Genomic DNA, 16,710 nt, shown 5'->3' on the forward strand with positions numbered 1-16,710 from the left:
TGTGTCTATGTGTCAGCCCTGTGATGACCTGGCGACTTGTCCAGGGTGTACCCCGCCTTTCGCCCGTAGTCAGCTGGGATAGGCTCCAGCTTGCCTGCGACCCTGTAGAACAGGATAAAGCGGCTAGAGATAATGAGATGAGATGAGATTTTAACTTTTTTTTTCCTGTTTATGAAATCTTATTATTACATCTATGTGCATAATATTTCTCCTTTCCTTTCCTTTTTGACTGTATTTTTAATTACAATTTTTCTTTTTTTTCCAAAATTAATCTTATTTCTTTCTAAATTTTATTTCCTTTCTGATGACCCCCCCCCCCCTTCAGGTTTTTTTTTTAAATTTGTTTTTCTTTTTTTGTAATTTTTCTCTCTTCCTGATCTTTCTGTTCTTCCTTCCTTCCTTCTTAACTAACTAACTAACTAACTAACTAACTAACTAACTAACTAACTAACTAACTAACTAACTAACTAACTAACTAACTAACTCGGAGTCCACCAGGGGGCGAGGTATTGCTTTCGTTCAGGTTTCTTTGTTTTTTTGTTAATGATATTACGGGAAAACGGCCTGATCAATTTTCATGAAGCTTTCAGGATAGATGGGCCTTGGTCTCAAATAAAACCTCCAACATTTTGAGGGTCATCCGGTCAAGGTCACCAAAAAGGTCAAAATCGTTTTTGTTGTGGCTCCTGCCTCATACAGAGGCGCTAGCCACGACTTCATCGTGCTGTAAGAGTGTAACAGTCGCGCAGTGCGCATGCACATACACATGTTCCTATTGAAATGGCCGGTGAGTGTATACAATTCGGTTCACTATTCGAAATAAATGGACGAGACTAAAGAAATCGCTTTCAGACATGTTTATGCTTATTCCAGAGGGAAAGCACGTTCCACTGAGCTCTAGCGCCAGGCCATTTCCGGGAAATAAGAGTTTGGGTTGTAGCGACAGCGTGTGTACGTCAGCCTCGGTTCGGAGGCTTCAGTTTCTAAAACTGTAAGAGGTAAGAGTAGAATAATATAAAGTACAGACACTTGGTATATTTTACTTCTTCTGTGATTTTTAAACTGTTCATTTTTGGATTACGCTTCATTTTTGTTGCTACTGCCTCATAGAGTAAATATATATGCGATATTTACTGTATGGACGTGGGATCAGAAAACTATTTTATTTTAAGCAGTAGCCACATGGACCCATGGGGGACCGATTTTGTTCAAGATATCTTCCTTCATATTCATCATAAGTGCTACCAGGCGAGGTTTGTTTTGCCTGGCAACACTTGTTTATTTATTTATTTTTATTGTGAACACAGACATTAATAATAATAATAATAATAATAATAATAATAATAATAATAATAATAATAATAATATCATGCTTTTACTTTATTTTAAATACAAAAATTAATGCATTTTCTTGAAAATTTTTTTTATCTTTTCCTTCCTTTCCTTTCTCCCTCTTTTAGGAGCAACTGGAATAATCCCCCTCCCCCCCCCAAAAAAAGACTCAATAACTTTGCTAAAAAAAATGTCCTTGGTAGATGGGGTGGTGGCAGGTTAAAAAAAAAATCATGGACATAAAATCAGTTGCATGAAGGTGATCAGGATTATTCCCTCATCTAAAAGTACGAGACTTCATTTTATCCTTCATTTATTAAAAATAAAACAATTCAGGAGGAGGTGTATTTCAGTGGTTATATTTTAGGACGATTTTGATGGATGAGGCTCCGTCTGTCTGAGGTCTCTAAAGACTCACTTGGGTTCAGCGCTCGAATCAGTCCTATAGAGCTGACCCACTTTAATACCTTCCTTCAATAATATATTGGTGTTATTATTATTATCTCATCTCATTATCTCTAGCCGCTTTATCCTGTTCTACAGGGTCGCAGGCGAGCTGGAGCCTATCCCAGCTGACTACGGGCGAAAGGCGGGGTTCACCCTGGACAAGTCGCCAGGTCATCGCAGGGCTGACACATAGACACAGACAACCATTCACACTCACATTCACACCTACGCTCAATTTAGAGTCACCAGTTAACCTAACCTGCATGTCTTTGGACTGTGGGGGAAACCGGAGCACCCGGAGGAAACCCACGCGGACACGGGGAGAACATGCAAACTCCACACAGAAAGGCCCTCGCCGGCCACGGGGCTCGAACCCGGACCTTCTTGCTGTGAGGCGACAGCGCTAACCACCACACCACTGTGCCGCCCATTATTATTATTATTATTATTACTACTACTACTACTTGAATTGGAATTATCTGTATAAATCACACGCCCGGGCCCCTGTGGCTCTCCTGACTGTGGAGTCTGTAGTGTGATTTACAGCTTGGTGCTGAAGAAAACACACTGACCCACTTAAAGCTTCAACCCAGGCCTGTCTTTAACTCCACCTGACTGTAGAAGACCAATTAAAGCCAGGTGCTGAAGTCACAGACGATATTTAAGCGATGTGACAGATGCGGGCGTGGCCACGTGGCTTCATTTCTTCTTGCTGATTCTTCTGGATATGATTTAGGTCCCTGGAAATGTTCTCGGAGATGGTAGGACGGTTTCGCTGACGCGCATTTGCTGAACGATGTTCAAAAATGTTTATGACCCAGTATAAATCTGACGTAATATTTCTTTTCCTTGGAAACGTATTCGCAAAACCTGAAAGCTAATTAAAGCCATATTTCATAGATATAGTACAGATACAGTTCCTTTTAAAAATGGGTGTGCGATTTTTCCCGTCGAGCAACACAGCAGAAAACAAAAACCTCGCAGATGTTTCCAGGGGCGCCATCATTCTTCCGGACGCTCATTAGCGAGAGAGCTGTCTCCCATTAATTCTCTGACAGTTAACATTAACGCTAGAAAACATTAATTAATGCCACAAATTACCTAAAGCCCAGAGGGACGGCGTAACCTTAGTGTGCTTTTTATCATCAATCCTCCCAGCGCAATTATCAAACCGTGCACAGACGGGGACACGCAGCCGCACGGCCGCTTGCCTTAAAGTAGCTTGTCAGGTTTGTATTATTCCCTCATTTGTTTGTTGAATCCTTTGTAATTATATAGAGATGATCTGTCCCTTGTGACAGAGGATTGTGTGAACACATGGAGACATTAATAATGAGTAAACTCTAGAGAAAGACGCAGGCTAATGACCATCTGCATATCAAAGACATTCACTTAGCAAATCTTTACAAACCATGTTCACTGTCTGGATCTGGACTCCGATTTAAACCAGAAGTGGGAGTGGCCTAAATAAGATCTAAGTCATTCTATGATGATATGGTTTGAAATTATCCATTGCGTTTCTTCCACGCAAAATATAACGTCGTCTGAGATTTTTCCTCACCAGAACGTCGACAGCCATGGTAGCAGCTCAGACTAGTTTAATCTCTGCCATCTGAGCTTGCGGTGAAAATGTTAACGATGATATAGTGATTATGGAAAACCTAGACTTATATACGCCAAGATGGAAGAAGGAGCCGCTAGTTTAGTCCTTCTTGCTACTAATTGGCATGTCAGAAACATCCTGAAAATATACTTCAAGCAGGAAGAATGCTATTGAAGATACAGTGTCTTGCAAAAGTATTCATCCCCCTTGGTGTTTGTCCTATTTTGTCGCATTACAAGCTGGAATTAAAATGGATTTTTGGAGGGTTAGCACCATTTGATTTACACAACATGCCGACCACTTTAAAGATACAAATTGTTGTTTTATTGTGACACAAACAGTAATTAAGATGAAAAAAAAAAACAGAAATCTGGAGTGTGCATGGGTATTCACCCCCTCAAAGTCAATACTTTGTAGAGCCACCTTTTGCTGCAATTCCAGCTGCAAGTCTCTTGGGGTATGTGTCTATTAGCTTAGCACATCTAGCCACCGGGATTTTTGACCATTCCTCAAGGCAAAACTGCTCCAACTCCTTCAAGTTAGATGGGTTGCGTTGGTGTACAGCAATCTTCAAGTTATGCCACAGATTCTCAATTGGATTGAGGTCTGGGCTTTGATTAGGCCATTCCAAGACATTTAAATGTTTCCCTTTAAACCACTCCAGTGTAGCTTTAGCAGTATGTTTAGGGTCATTGTCCTGCTGGAATGTGAACCTTCATCCCAGTCTCAAACCTCTAGCCGACTCAAACAGGTTGTCCTTGAGAATCGCCCTGTATTTAGTGCCATCCATCTTTCCTTCAATCCTGACCAGCTTTCCTGTCCCTGCAGATGAAAGATATCCCCACAGCACGATGCTGCCACCACCATGCTTCCTTGTAGGAATGGTGTTCTCAGGGTGTTGGGTTTGCGACACACATGGTATTTCCCATGATGGCCAAAAAGATCAAGTTTAGTCTCATTTGACCAGAGAATCTTCTTCCATGTGTTTGGGGAGTCTGCCACATGCAGTTGGGCAAACTCCAAACGTGATTTCTTAAGCAATTACTTTTTTTATGGCCACTCTTGCATAAAGCCCCTCCCACTCTGTGGAGTGTACAGCTTAAAGTGGTCCTATGGACAGATACTCCCATCTCCACTGTGGATCTTTGCAGCTCCTTCAGTATTATCTTTGGTGTCTTTGTTGCATCTCTGATTAATGCCCTCCTTGCCCGGTCTGTGAGTTTTGGTGGGCGGGGCCTTCTCTTGTCGGGTTTGTAGTGGTGACATATTATTTCCATTTTGCTATAATGGATTTAATGGTGCTCCCTGGGATATTCAAAGTTTGGGATATTTTTTTATAACCCAACCCTGATCTATACTTCTCCACGACTTTGTCTCTGACCTGTTTGGAGGCTCCTTGGTTTTCATGTTGCTTGCTTAGTCATGTTGCAGAGTCAGGGTCCTTCCAGAACAGGTTGATTTATACAGACATCATGTGACAGATCATGTGACACTTTGATTGCACACAGGTGGATCTTAATCAACTAATTATCTGACTTATGAAGTGAATCGGTTGGACCAGCTCTTATTTAGGGGTTTCATACAAAAGGGGGTGAATACTTATGCACACTCCAGATTTCTGTTTTTTCATCTTAATTATTGTTTGTGTCACAATTAAAAAAAACAACAACAATGTGCCCCTTTAAAGTGGTAGGCATGTTGTGTAAATCAAATGGTGCTAACCCTCCAAAAATCCATTTTAATTCCAGCTTGTAATGCGATAAAACAGGACACACACCAAGGGGGATGAATACTTTTGCAAGATACTGTAAACTATTTGAAATGTTGGCTTTGGTGTGACCTCTAAAACCTAATCAAGTCATCTGTGCAAACATCTTATTCACATTTAAAGAAATGCTGTCGACCAAAAATGGCTTAAAAAATAATGAAATGAAATGAAATGTTTCAGCATTACAAAAATACTATAAACAGTAATCAGTAAGCTGTAATAAATGAAACTAATCAGAGGTGGACAAAGAACCCAACTTCATTACTTTAGTCAAAGTACAGATCCCGCTGGTTAAATGTTACTCCGATACAAGTGAAAGTTCTCCAGTCAAATTTTTACTAAAAGTACTAAAGTACTTGCTTTTAAAAATACTTAAGTATTAAAATTAGGGCTGTCAAAGTTAACGCAATAATAACACATTAACGCGATCTCAATTTATCGCGATTAAAAAAAATAGTGCCGTTAATGCAAATTCTAGTCTGGCCCTGCGAGTCACCCGTAGTTCATGTTGAGGCTTGTCGCGCGCTGCTTCAATCAGACCCTCCAGGATTTCACGATGTTGCGATTTGCAACTTCAACGCAAATTCAACCAATCCCCCGCGAATTCAGGGCGGTGCTGCAATTATATCCAATCACCGCAAGTTTCCTGCAAATTTGACCAATCGTTGGCGTCGTCTTGAGGTGACATCGACAAACTACCTTCCACCTTACTTCCGTGTTTCCGTTCAACAGAAGCAGCATGTGCGAGTCAGTGTTTATGTAGGCTTAAATTCTGTTACTGAAAGTGTGTTATGTTTACAGTGAAGGACTGTGTGCACTTTACATTTTTTTTTTTACTTAATACAAGAAACTAATGGATGCCAACATTTTTGCCAAAATGGTATTTTATTTTCCATCCTTTAGGCAGCTTCAGCATCATACTGTGAGATTCTGTTCAAATTGTTTTTTTCTTCTATGAAGCCTGAGCCATTTATTTTATTAGTTTATAATTATTGTTTAATTTAGTCTTCAGGAGAGACTGCCTGCACACAGTACTAGTATTAATAGTTTTTTTTCTTACATGAAAGCTGAGGCATTTATATTATATTATATTTTAAGGTAACTTCATGTTGTGCTGTGAGGTTCTCTGCACTTTAACTTTTGAACCAACAGGTGCATTTGGATAATTAAAGCCTATTTTTCTGCATTTTTGTAGTCCTGGTAATCTTTTATATTGGTAAAGATATTTATAGGACCATTTCTCAGTGTCTTTGTTTTTTTAATCAATAGTTTTTCAGTAATAACTTGAATATTTAACATATCACTCAATTTTAATCACAAAAAGAGAGAATCGCAACAATTTCTCGCAACTTTCACTTCCTCCCGCAATGTAATCGCAACAAAAACCTAAAACACCGCAACTTTCATCACAATTTTTTGGAAAAAAAACCCCCTGCAACATCAGACATTTTAGCCCGCAACAATCACAAAAAGGCCTGCGGAATCCTGGGGGGACTGATCAATAAGACTAAGTGTGAGTGATGGAGAAATGTTTGTTAAACGGGAAGTTTCATTTCAAAAGTTTCATTTCAAAAGTAGAATGTGATTGAGTTGGTTTTGGTATGCACTGCAGTTCTAAAATACTTTTGTAAAGTGAGATGTCAGTATGCTGTAGCACTGCGATATGACACTAAATGTCTTTATTGAAGTCCAACTGCAATTTATTTTTGTTTGCACAGCACTGTGAGGTCCTATAGGCTGTGACTGAATACAACTCCAGCACAATTGAAGTTTTATTTCATTTTTATTTTCTTTTGTCGCACACGTCTGAACTGAGACACAGTAGTATGTGACTACATGTTTTATATTTGAGACTACAGCTCCCTAATCCATCACAAAATCCAGTGTTGTGTTTTGTATGTTCAGTACTGCCTAGTATGTGAGTGAATAAACTCCCTTACCATTTTCTCTTGTCCCAGCAGTTTTTAACAAGTACTTTTAGCATAAAATGTGTTCACCATTTTAATTGTAACATTTCACTTTAAAAGCCTTATTCATTTAGATAGATTTTAAAAAATGCGATTAATCACGATTAACTATATGAAATTCTGAGATTAATCGCGATTAAATTTTTTAATCGTTTGACAGCCCTAATTAAAAGTACATTTTCTGTTGATGCATTGTTGTATTATTGCCACAACGCTTACAAAACCTAACGCGTCTGAAGCAACCGACTGGATTTACTGACTAACTTGTAGAATCTGTAGAATAAACGCCTAGTAGAATGTTACAACATGAAACACAACTAAACTGAACAAGAGCCAGTGACATTTTCTTTTTTTTTTTTAATTGTCACACTCCTCCCCACCCCTGTGATGGCCTGGCAACTTGTCCAGGGTGTACCCCGCCTTTCGCCCGTAGTCAGCTGGGATAGGCTCCAGCTTGCCTGCGATCCTGTAGAACAGGATAAAGCGGCTACAGATAATGAGATGAGATGAGATGAGATGAGACACTCCTCCCCACCCCGACGAAGCAGCATGGTCGTGTTCTGACCCAGTTCTGGCAGTGTGTGCACACATGTATGTAAATGCGGCTTGCTCAGAAAATAAAACTGACAATCCAACCTGATTAAAACCCAGATCCACACCTCGACCTTAATAACTGCCCAACAGCAAGTCCAAGACATTAAAAAAAATGTCAGGTTGAGTCCAAGTCAAGTCCACTATTGATCAGAGTCGAGTCTGAGAACAAGACTCCAACCGCACCATGTGACGGTGTCTGTTTTAGCGCCATTAACATTAGTTTGTTCCTGAACATGCCGTATGAACAGGTGAATGTGCTTCTCTTTATCAGGGAGCGTGAAGTATTCTGTCAGAGATGGTTGGGAGACGGATGTAAGTGCAGAAGGTGTGTTTATTAATACAAGTGAAGATGGTAAACAATCCAGAACGGCAGGCAAAACCGTGAAACAGTGAAACAGGCGATAGGTCGAGCGAGACACAAACAGGCTATTGTAGACTCGGCAGAATCAAAGACGAGAAACAGGAAATCAGGGATCAGGAAACCAAACAAGGAAATAAGGATCACTAATGTGTCAGCAACACAACTCAATACTTCGCACAGTAAGTGTGTTTTCACAGTTTTTATATTGCCGCGCTGATTGCGCCTTAATCCTGTGCAGGTGCGAGTCGTTTACGGCGCATGCTCGAGAGTCCACTTGGCACATGTGTTGTCCGGAATGTGCCCGAGAGTCTATCTGATGCATGCGCCAAGGCACGCAGGTGTGACACTCTTGCACGAAATTATTGCAAAAATTAATGTAGATATAAATATCTTATGCCAAATTATTATGGCATGTTACAAAAAATAAAGAAAAAATCCGAGTCCTTGTCTCCAATTTACAAGTCCGAATGCAGTTAGTTAATGCACAAGTCTGACTCATCAGTGCTCAAGTCCAAGTCGAGTCACGAGTCCTTAAAATTAGGACACGAGTCAGACTCAAGTACTACAAGCCATCCATTTACTACTTTACATTAGATTTGTCTGTGAAGGTTCTCAGTCATCCAGGTCATCGTAATCCGTAGGTGCTAAAGAAGGCAACTGGACTTGTTTGAAATTCTTAAAGACGTTTCACCTCTCATCTGAAAGGTTTCTTCAGTTTTGATAAACACCTGGAACTCCGCACCAGTCAGACAGAACCAAAGAAGCCTTTCGGATGAGAGGTGAAACATCTTCAAGAATTTCAAGCAAGTACAGTTGCCTTCTTTAGCACCTACGGGTTACATTACATTAATGGCATTTAGCAGACGCTCTTACCCAGAGCGACATACAGCAACCTGGGGAGCAGTTCAGGGTTGGGTGCCTTGCTCAAGGGCACTTCAACCATTCCTGCTGGTCCAGGGAATCAAACCAGCAAGCTTTTGGGCCTAAAGCTGCTTCTCTAACCATTAGGCCATGGCTTTCCCACAAACCCCAGTTTAAAGGGGAACTGAAGTCATTTTTAAACTTGCTTTATTTCTTAATTAACGTGTTATTCAATTATGTTTTCAGTTTTAGTAACCTTATATCGTGACTCATATTGGCAACTAATTGCAATTAAATATTATACTTATCGACCTATTCGGTTTTTAGCCGTGCTGAGTTTAGTTCGTTTGGTCCACGGCAGGCGTCGCTTATCCGCGCGATCTTCACGAGACTTGTGCGAGACTTCGAAATGTGAAGTGTCAGCCAGGTGTCAGCGCCGCCATTTTGAAAACTGTTTTCCAAATGAAATATTGCACAAAAACGAGTTTAAATGACAATTACTGCCGACTTTTTTCAAACTTTCCTGATTGCTATCAAAACAAACAAAACTTCCGGCGTGATTACATCAGCATTCGAAAGAGGGCGCGCGCGTCTTTTGACAACGTTGGCAGATGTCGGTCATTTTGATTTCCGCTGTACGTTTTACTTCTGTCCTACGATGTCTCGCACAGGTCTCAACGGATCTTGTTTACAGTAGGGATATTAACCGATGACCGTTTGACCGATGGTTGACCGAATCAACGTCAACTGGTTAAATTTTTTTTGGTTGTTGGTTAAAAAAAAAATCAATCGTTTTGAAGCTGCCGATTTTGGAGCGGAGAACCTGGAATTCTGTGTTGTAAACGCTTGGGGCATGCCATGCGGTGTAAGGACGACAGCTGACAAATCAGAAACACCCATTCAGTTATGTCCCGCCCTCCCGCCCCAGTTGAAAACAGCTGCCACTCAGTGAAAGAAAAGTCTCAGTGTTGGATTACATTTTACTACGATGTTAACCAGGTACGTAACATCAAGGAAATTCTTGACTATCAAAGAAACAAGAACACGGCGCATGAATGAAGTCAATGGTTGATTAGTCTGGTGAATATTAATGTCAATGTAATAATAATACACAAGATCTGAACTAAAACCTGGTTACTCACTGATGTTATTTAGCATCAGACAGTTGCTATTATTAGCTTAGCGGCTAATCAGCTCAGCTCCAGCTATCCCATTCCCAATGGCTGTGCACAATTAGCAGCCATGTAACCGTAATATCAGTAGCTGGAAAACAATTGCAGTATGAGGTCTCTGTGTCTCCCTTCGAAGAAAAGTGTTTAGTCCGTAGCAGTATGCTTCAGAGCAACTTCAATACCATGCAGTAATGGCGTGTTGATATTGGTAACGGCCAGGCCCGCCGACAGGGGGGGACAAACGGGTATGTTGTCCCGGGCCCAGGAATGGGGAGGGCCCAGAACTGGGCTCTCATGAAGTTGTGATTAAATTATTTTATTTCATTTCAAAATGTGTTGATTTGGGGGAGAAATGTGCTATATTTGCATTCAGTAAATGATTTCTAGATCTTTTGCCTTTATTGTCTTTGAAAAAGGCGTCAAGAACCCCCTACCACCCCTAATGCAAAAATGGTTTGGTCTGACTCTTTGCTTAAGGGGAAAAAACGACATCGTTCGATCATAGCGCTTCAACAATCAGTGTGCGTGCCATTTGCCAACATGCATAAGTCAGGAGCACAGAAAAGAAAAGAGAAAAAGAGAGGAAGAAACCAAGAGACTCAGGGGCTCACTGCATAAATATTTTAAAAAAGATTGGGATGATGCAGCAGGTACTAGCAAAGGCAGTGGGGCAGCTGAGCCAGGTAAGACACAGCCAACTTTTTCCAGCCCCGTAAAGTAACCCCAACCGCGGCACGCAATTCATGCTACAAACGAAGGGAGAGCAAGTCACACTGAACACCATATCAAACGCACAGGGCATTGAATCATTTCATAACCACAATGGCTTAATAACATTGTGTTTCATATATCTGATTGAAGCTAAGAATATTCACATTAGCCCGCAATCATATCCCGCCGATTCTCGAGCGGTGTGTTCTTCTCTGCTTTTCACACTGGACAGTACGCACGCACAGTATACTATGTTCGCCCCCAGCCCTGCCCGAAATCCCCCGTCCATCGCTGCTCCTTCAAGAGCGCCCCAATCGCGTGATTATAGTAGACTATCCACGAGTTTAGGAAGGCATTGCGGGGGCTGTCGCATGCAGGCTTGGGGCGTAACGGAATACATTTAATGGCGTTCGGTTAAAGGATACAAAATAACAGTAACCGCTTATTCCGTTACAGTACAGGGGGGAAGATTCAGTGAAATTGGGGATTACTTCACAGGGTCACAATGTGTGTGAGGTTGCTGGTTTTGGGCTTTTTTTTTGTTAAAATGTTAAAACTGGGGCGGCACGGTGGTGTAGTGGTTAGCGCTGTCGCCTCATAGCAAGAAGGTCCGGGTTCGAGCCCCGTGGCCGGCGAGGGCCTTTCTGTGTGGAGTTTGCATGTTCTCCCCGTGTCCGCGTGGGTTTCCTCCGGGTGCTCCGGTTTCCCCCACAGTCCAAAGACATGCAGGTTAGGTTAACTGGTGACTCTAAATTGAGCGTAGGTGTGAATGTGAGTGTGAATGGTTGTCTGTGTCTATGTGTCAGCCCTGTGATGACCTGGCGACTTGTCCAGGGTGTACCCCGCCTTTCGCCCGTAGTCAGCTGGGATAGGCTCCAGCTCGCCTGCGACCCTGTAGAACAGGATAAAGCGGCTAGAGATGAGATGAGATGTTAAAAATGTTGAAATGCTAAAATGAAATGGTTGTTGACGGGTTGAATGGTTTTTGAATACCTGTCATTTAAGGGTTGGAGTGAGTAGAGTCTGGGATAAGAGAGGTGGGTGTATGTGTGGGTTGGCCCGGGGGGGGGGCCCATTCAGAGCATTTTGTCCCGGGCCCAGCCAAAGCTGTCAGCGGCCCTGGTAACAGGGTTATAACGATTGTAGCTAATTAATTAGATTACCCGGCGTTATAACAGGCTTTATTTTAACGCTGTTATTCCCATCACTGAATGTTATGTACTTCTTCTAGCACTTGACTTTATTTTCAACGCCATCATGGCCAACTGAAACTGTCTCTAAGCTGGAGCCATTTGTCGTCCGCTCCAATACAAACCCCTCGACGTCAGTGCCGCGTTTGACTAAATGTTTCGCACTGTAGAAAAGGTAATGTGAGTGGAGGGCAGCGACTGGGACTGAATGTATGGATGCTCGCGGTTAGATTTAGAATAGATTCTAATAATTCCAATTCTAGAATTTTAAACTCATAGGTTAACCGACTTTAACCGGCTAATGAGGCTCGGTGGATGTTCAAGATTTTTTTTAGTTTTCGCCATCCCTAGTTTACAGCCGTCGCTTTGACATACGGACTGATATATTACAGAGCATATTTCAAACACTCATAACTTGCTATAGGAGCGACAAAATAGCGATCAAAAATGCATTCCAATATTTAATCTCATCTCATTATCTCTAGCCGCTTTATCCTGTTCTACAGGGTCGCAGGCAAGCTGGAGCCTATCCCAGCTGACTACGGGTGAAAGGCGGGGTTCACCCTGGACAAGTCGCCAGGTCATCACAGGGCTGACACATAGACACAGACAACCATTCACACTCACATTCACACCTACGCTCAATTTAGAGTCACCAGTTAACCTAACCTGCATGTCTTTGGACTGTGGGGGAAACCGGAGCACCCGGAGGAAACCCACGCGGACAACATGCAAACTCCGCACAGAAAGGCCCTCGCCGGCCACGGGGCTCGAACCCGGACCTTCTTGCTGTGAGGCGACAGCGCTAACCACTACACCACCGTGCCGCCGCCGATATTTAATAAAATGAGATAAATAGAATTTTGATAATAAAAAAATTTGCCTTCAGTTCTTCAGATTAAAGGATTTTTATTCGATAGTTTTTATTCCCAGGAGCCTTCAATCGGTATGAAACATTTACTTATTGTACTTTTTTTTTGTTGACGATATAATTTTTAACCCCACTCGTTATTGTGTACTCTAACTTCTGTTCCCATGTTGATCGTCTAACTCCTTTTGGACCACGATGGAAATAAGTGCTTGCACTTTATCGTGTTATCCATATTTTATTATCATGTTATTGTATCCTTTTTATAAAATGTCTTTTTTTCATAATGAATAAATCAATAAGACGTGAGGCTGATTTCTTTCTAGCCCAGCCTGTAGACTCGTCGAGACTCAGTAACGGTCGTGGATTTGCTCTCGATTTACATTATGATTGAGGAGGTGCACGTGAAAGAAGTCGTATGTGTGATGAACGCGAGTCGGAATTATTTAGTCTATCTTAGAGGAGAAACGAAAAGTAGACAGACTAAACACATACACTGTCTGAAGAAAGCGTAAATTACACAAAAGGACGATGAGTGTGTTTGTGGAAACAGAGCATGAAGCCAGCAAACAATTCCAGACTTGAAAAGAAAAACAATGAGAAATTATGACTGCGGCTGTCTGTCTGACTTTGAGAGAGCGTGTGTGTGTGTGTGTGTGTGTGTGATAGTTTGTCCCACATCATTCTTATTACACCCTTGATGTACAACGCATTGCTCAACTCTAATAGTTTCATTGTTGAGCTACTGATAGATATTAGATTGTAACCTCGCATCTAATATCCCCCTCAACCGTCACTGCATGGGATCACAGCAGAGGAATAATCGCTCGCTCTACCTGAGGAGACGTGATTTTCTTTTTCATCTGTTACGAGCAGACACATTAAACACATCCATCTTGCATCTTCCATCTTCCAGTGCGGCGTGCAAAACAGTTTCAGCGTCACTTTCGTTTGGCTCGCTGGTAAAGCTGCTGATCCTGTAGATGCACCACGCTGCACAATGAGCTCCGGATCATTTTCGTGAGCAATGGGGCAGGAATTTTTTATTTCAGAAATTCTCGCCTTTATAAATTATAAATCCCAAATTTATGTAAATTATGCATACCTTTCACTTTGGATGAATAACACTTCCCTTGATGTCGCTCTCCTTTATTTCTTATCAGCTCTTGTTCCAGGACAGACTTTTTGGCGTCTTTCTAACGTACTTGTTAGATGATTTGTCTCAGTCAGACGTTCCTATCGCAGTTGCTCTCGCAGGTCAGAGCTGCTCCTGCTGCAAGAAATACCATTATAGTTGCAATACAATGATCCATGTTGGGAGAAAGAGAAAGAGGCTTGAACAAGCTGCGTCATGACTTCATATAAAAGACTTTACATTAATGAGGAAAAGAGACAAATAATGAATGCTTTACAAAACAAAAGCTCACATTTTTTTCCATGTATATCTGACTATCAGTCAACGTTACACAAAAGTGAAATATTAGAGTTAAATTCACTCATTTTCACACAATAATAAAAAAAAGATATTTAAAGCTAGACATCCTTTCGATTTTATAAAATCAGTGAAATTTAGTTCCGTCTGAAATGTGGTGATTGTGATATCTGTTTATTTCTGTCACATCTCACAAAATATCAGGCCATTCTGTAGCTGGGAAGTTATTTAATTTGAGGGGATTAAAACAAATAATGTGCATGAAATCGCTCGCTTTGCGCAGTCAAGCAGACAGAGGAAGTCCGTGTGCGCATGCGCAGGTTTACCTTTGACATCATTCTGTCTCGAAACAAACAGCTGATCACACTGAGGTGCTCGCTGAGCGCCGATATTTATTAGTTTGGTCCTGTATATAACATAACGTCTTTTCTTCTCGCTTTCTTTCCGTTACTGTAGTCGCTCTTTCACGTTTCATTCGCACACTCACGTCCTCCATTTTCCTCTCCTGTTTCAAATTTGTATCCCACAATGCCTTGCGTGAACAGGGAAAGCCCACCACGTGATGGTGCATGATGTAGTATCTTGTATCGGGTCATGGTGATGCAGGAAAAAATAGCGGAGAATTTAGGGCCACGTGGAGATAAATTCATTAATTGTTCTATTAAAAAACAAAACAAATAAAATTGGAAGTCTGTGATTTGAATTCAATAGCTTTCGGTCACTAAACAAAAATAATTGGGTGTCGGGGAAAATTCTTTTTATGACCTACACTTGAAAAATCTGAAAGGCAGTTTAGCTTTAACTATCTCTGTGATGTGTACATATGATGTTTAGCTACAGTATATCTAACAAACTATTAATGAACTTAACGTCAGTAGTAGCCTACATCTGACAAACCTAAACACTTATCATTTTTTTTTTTTTTTGCAAAAATGTCTGGTTTAATGTAAAAAAGAAGGGAAATGTGCAAAAATAACAACACGTATAGATAAATATATACATACAACCCCAAATCCATAAATTTGGGATGCTGTGTAAAACATAAATAAAAACAGAATATTTGGATTTACAAATCATGGAAACCCTGTATTTTATTGAAAATAGTAGAAAGACAACTGATAAATTTTATTTATTTAATTTATTTTTGAAAAATATATTTTCATTTTGAATTTGATGTCAGCAATACATTTCAGAAGAGTTGTTACAGGGCAACAAAAGACTGAAAAAGTTATGTCATGTGGAAAACAAACAAACAAACAAACAAACAAACAAACAAACAAAAAACTAATTTGGTTAATTGGCAACAGGTCAGTAACATGATTGAGTATAAAAAGTCTGTGTCCTGTGCCCTGTGTCTGGTCGGAGTTTTATCGCCCCACTCCTGTGAAGGACGGCCCCATGAGGACAGTTGAGGGTTATACCTGTTAAAACTGTTAATATTATAGTCAGGTTGTCTGTTGTTGCCCAAATGAGGATGGGTTCCCTTTTGAGTCTGGTTCCTCTCGAGGTTTCTTCCTCATGTCGTCTGAGGGAGTTTTTCCTTGCCACCGTCGCCACAGGCTTGCTCATTGGGGATAGATTAGGGATAAAATTAGCTCATGTTTTAAGTCGTTCAAATTCTGTAAAGCTGCTTTGCGACAATGTTTATTGTTAAAAGCGCTGTACAAATAAACTTGATTTGATTTGATTTGAAAAAGACCCTCCCAGAGAGGCGGAGTCTCTCAGAAGTAAAGATGGGGCGGAGTTCACCGCTCTGTGAAAGACTGCATGGGCAAACAGTGCAACAATTTAAGAATAACGTAACGTTCTCCATGTAAAACTCCATGTAAAAAAAAAGTGTCCTTTGTTGTAGTGTATGCAATTCAGTGCAGTGAGAATTGCACGGATTCGTATATTGGTGAGACCAAACAACCGCTATACAGGCGCTACACAGGAGAGCCAGCTCCTCAGGCCAGGACTCGGCTGTCTACATTCATCTTAACAACAAAGGACACTCATTTCAGGATTGTAATGTACGCATTTTAGCCAGAGAGGATCGTTGGTATGAGCGAGGAGTTAAAGAAGCCATTTTTGTCAACCTGGAACGGCCATCACTGAACAGAGGTGGGGGTCTAAGACATCATTTGTCAACCATCTACAAGGCGGTATTGGACACTCTTCCCAGACGGCTGGGTGTACGCCAAGACCCAGCTGTTTTCAGTGACTCACAGGAGGACAGAGAGAGTCAGATTGCCATTGATCACCCTAACGGACAATCCTTTGATCACCATAATGACTCGCCGTTCACACCCAGCCTCCAGTGACCCACACCAACATGATGCCTCAGTGACACCTTAGATGAGCTGGTCATCAGAATTCTGATTCTGATTCTGATCCAGGAGAGGATAAATATCTGATACTCCCT

General features: G+C 41.2%; 1 protein-coding gene across 1 annotated transcript in view; it reads right to left on the bottom strand.

Annotated features, from left to right (window-relative positions):
• cdh7a (cadherin 7a) overlaps positions 1-16,710 on the bottom strand; it is a 449,735-nt gene that overhangs the window by 67,065 nt on the left and 365,960 nt on the right. Inside the window, exon 12 of the transcript XR_009651290.1 lies at positions 13,980-14,147. The gene's annotated coding sequence lies outside the window, so the exon portion shown is untranslated. The remainder of the gene's footprint in view (positions 1-13,979; positions 14,148-16,710) is intronic.

The sequence above is a fragment of the Neoarius graeffei genome, chromosome 23 (genome assembly GCF_027579695.1).
Source record: "Neoarius graeffei isolate fNeoGra1 chromosome 23, fNeoGra1.pri, whole genome shotgun sequence".
Classification (NCBI taxonomy): domain Eukaryota; kingdom Metazoa; phylum Chordata; class Actinopteri; order Siluriformes; family Ariidae; genus Neoarius; species Neoarius graeffei.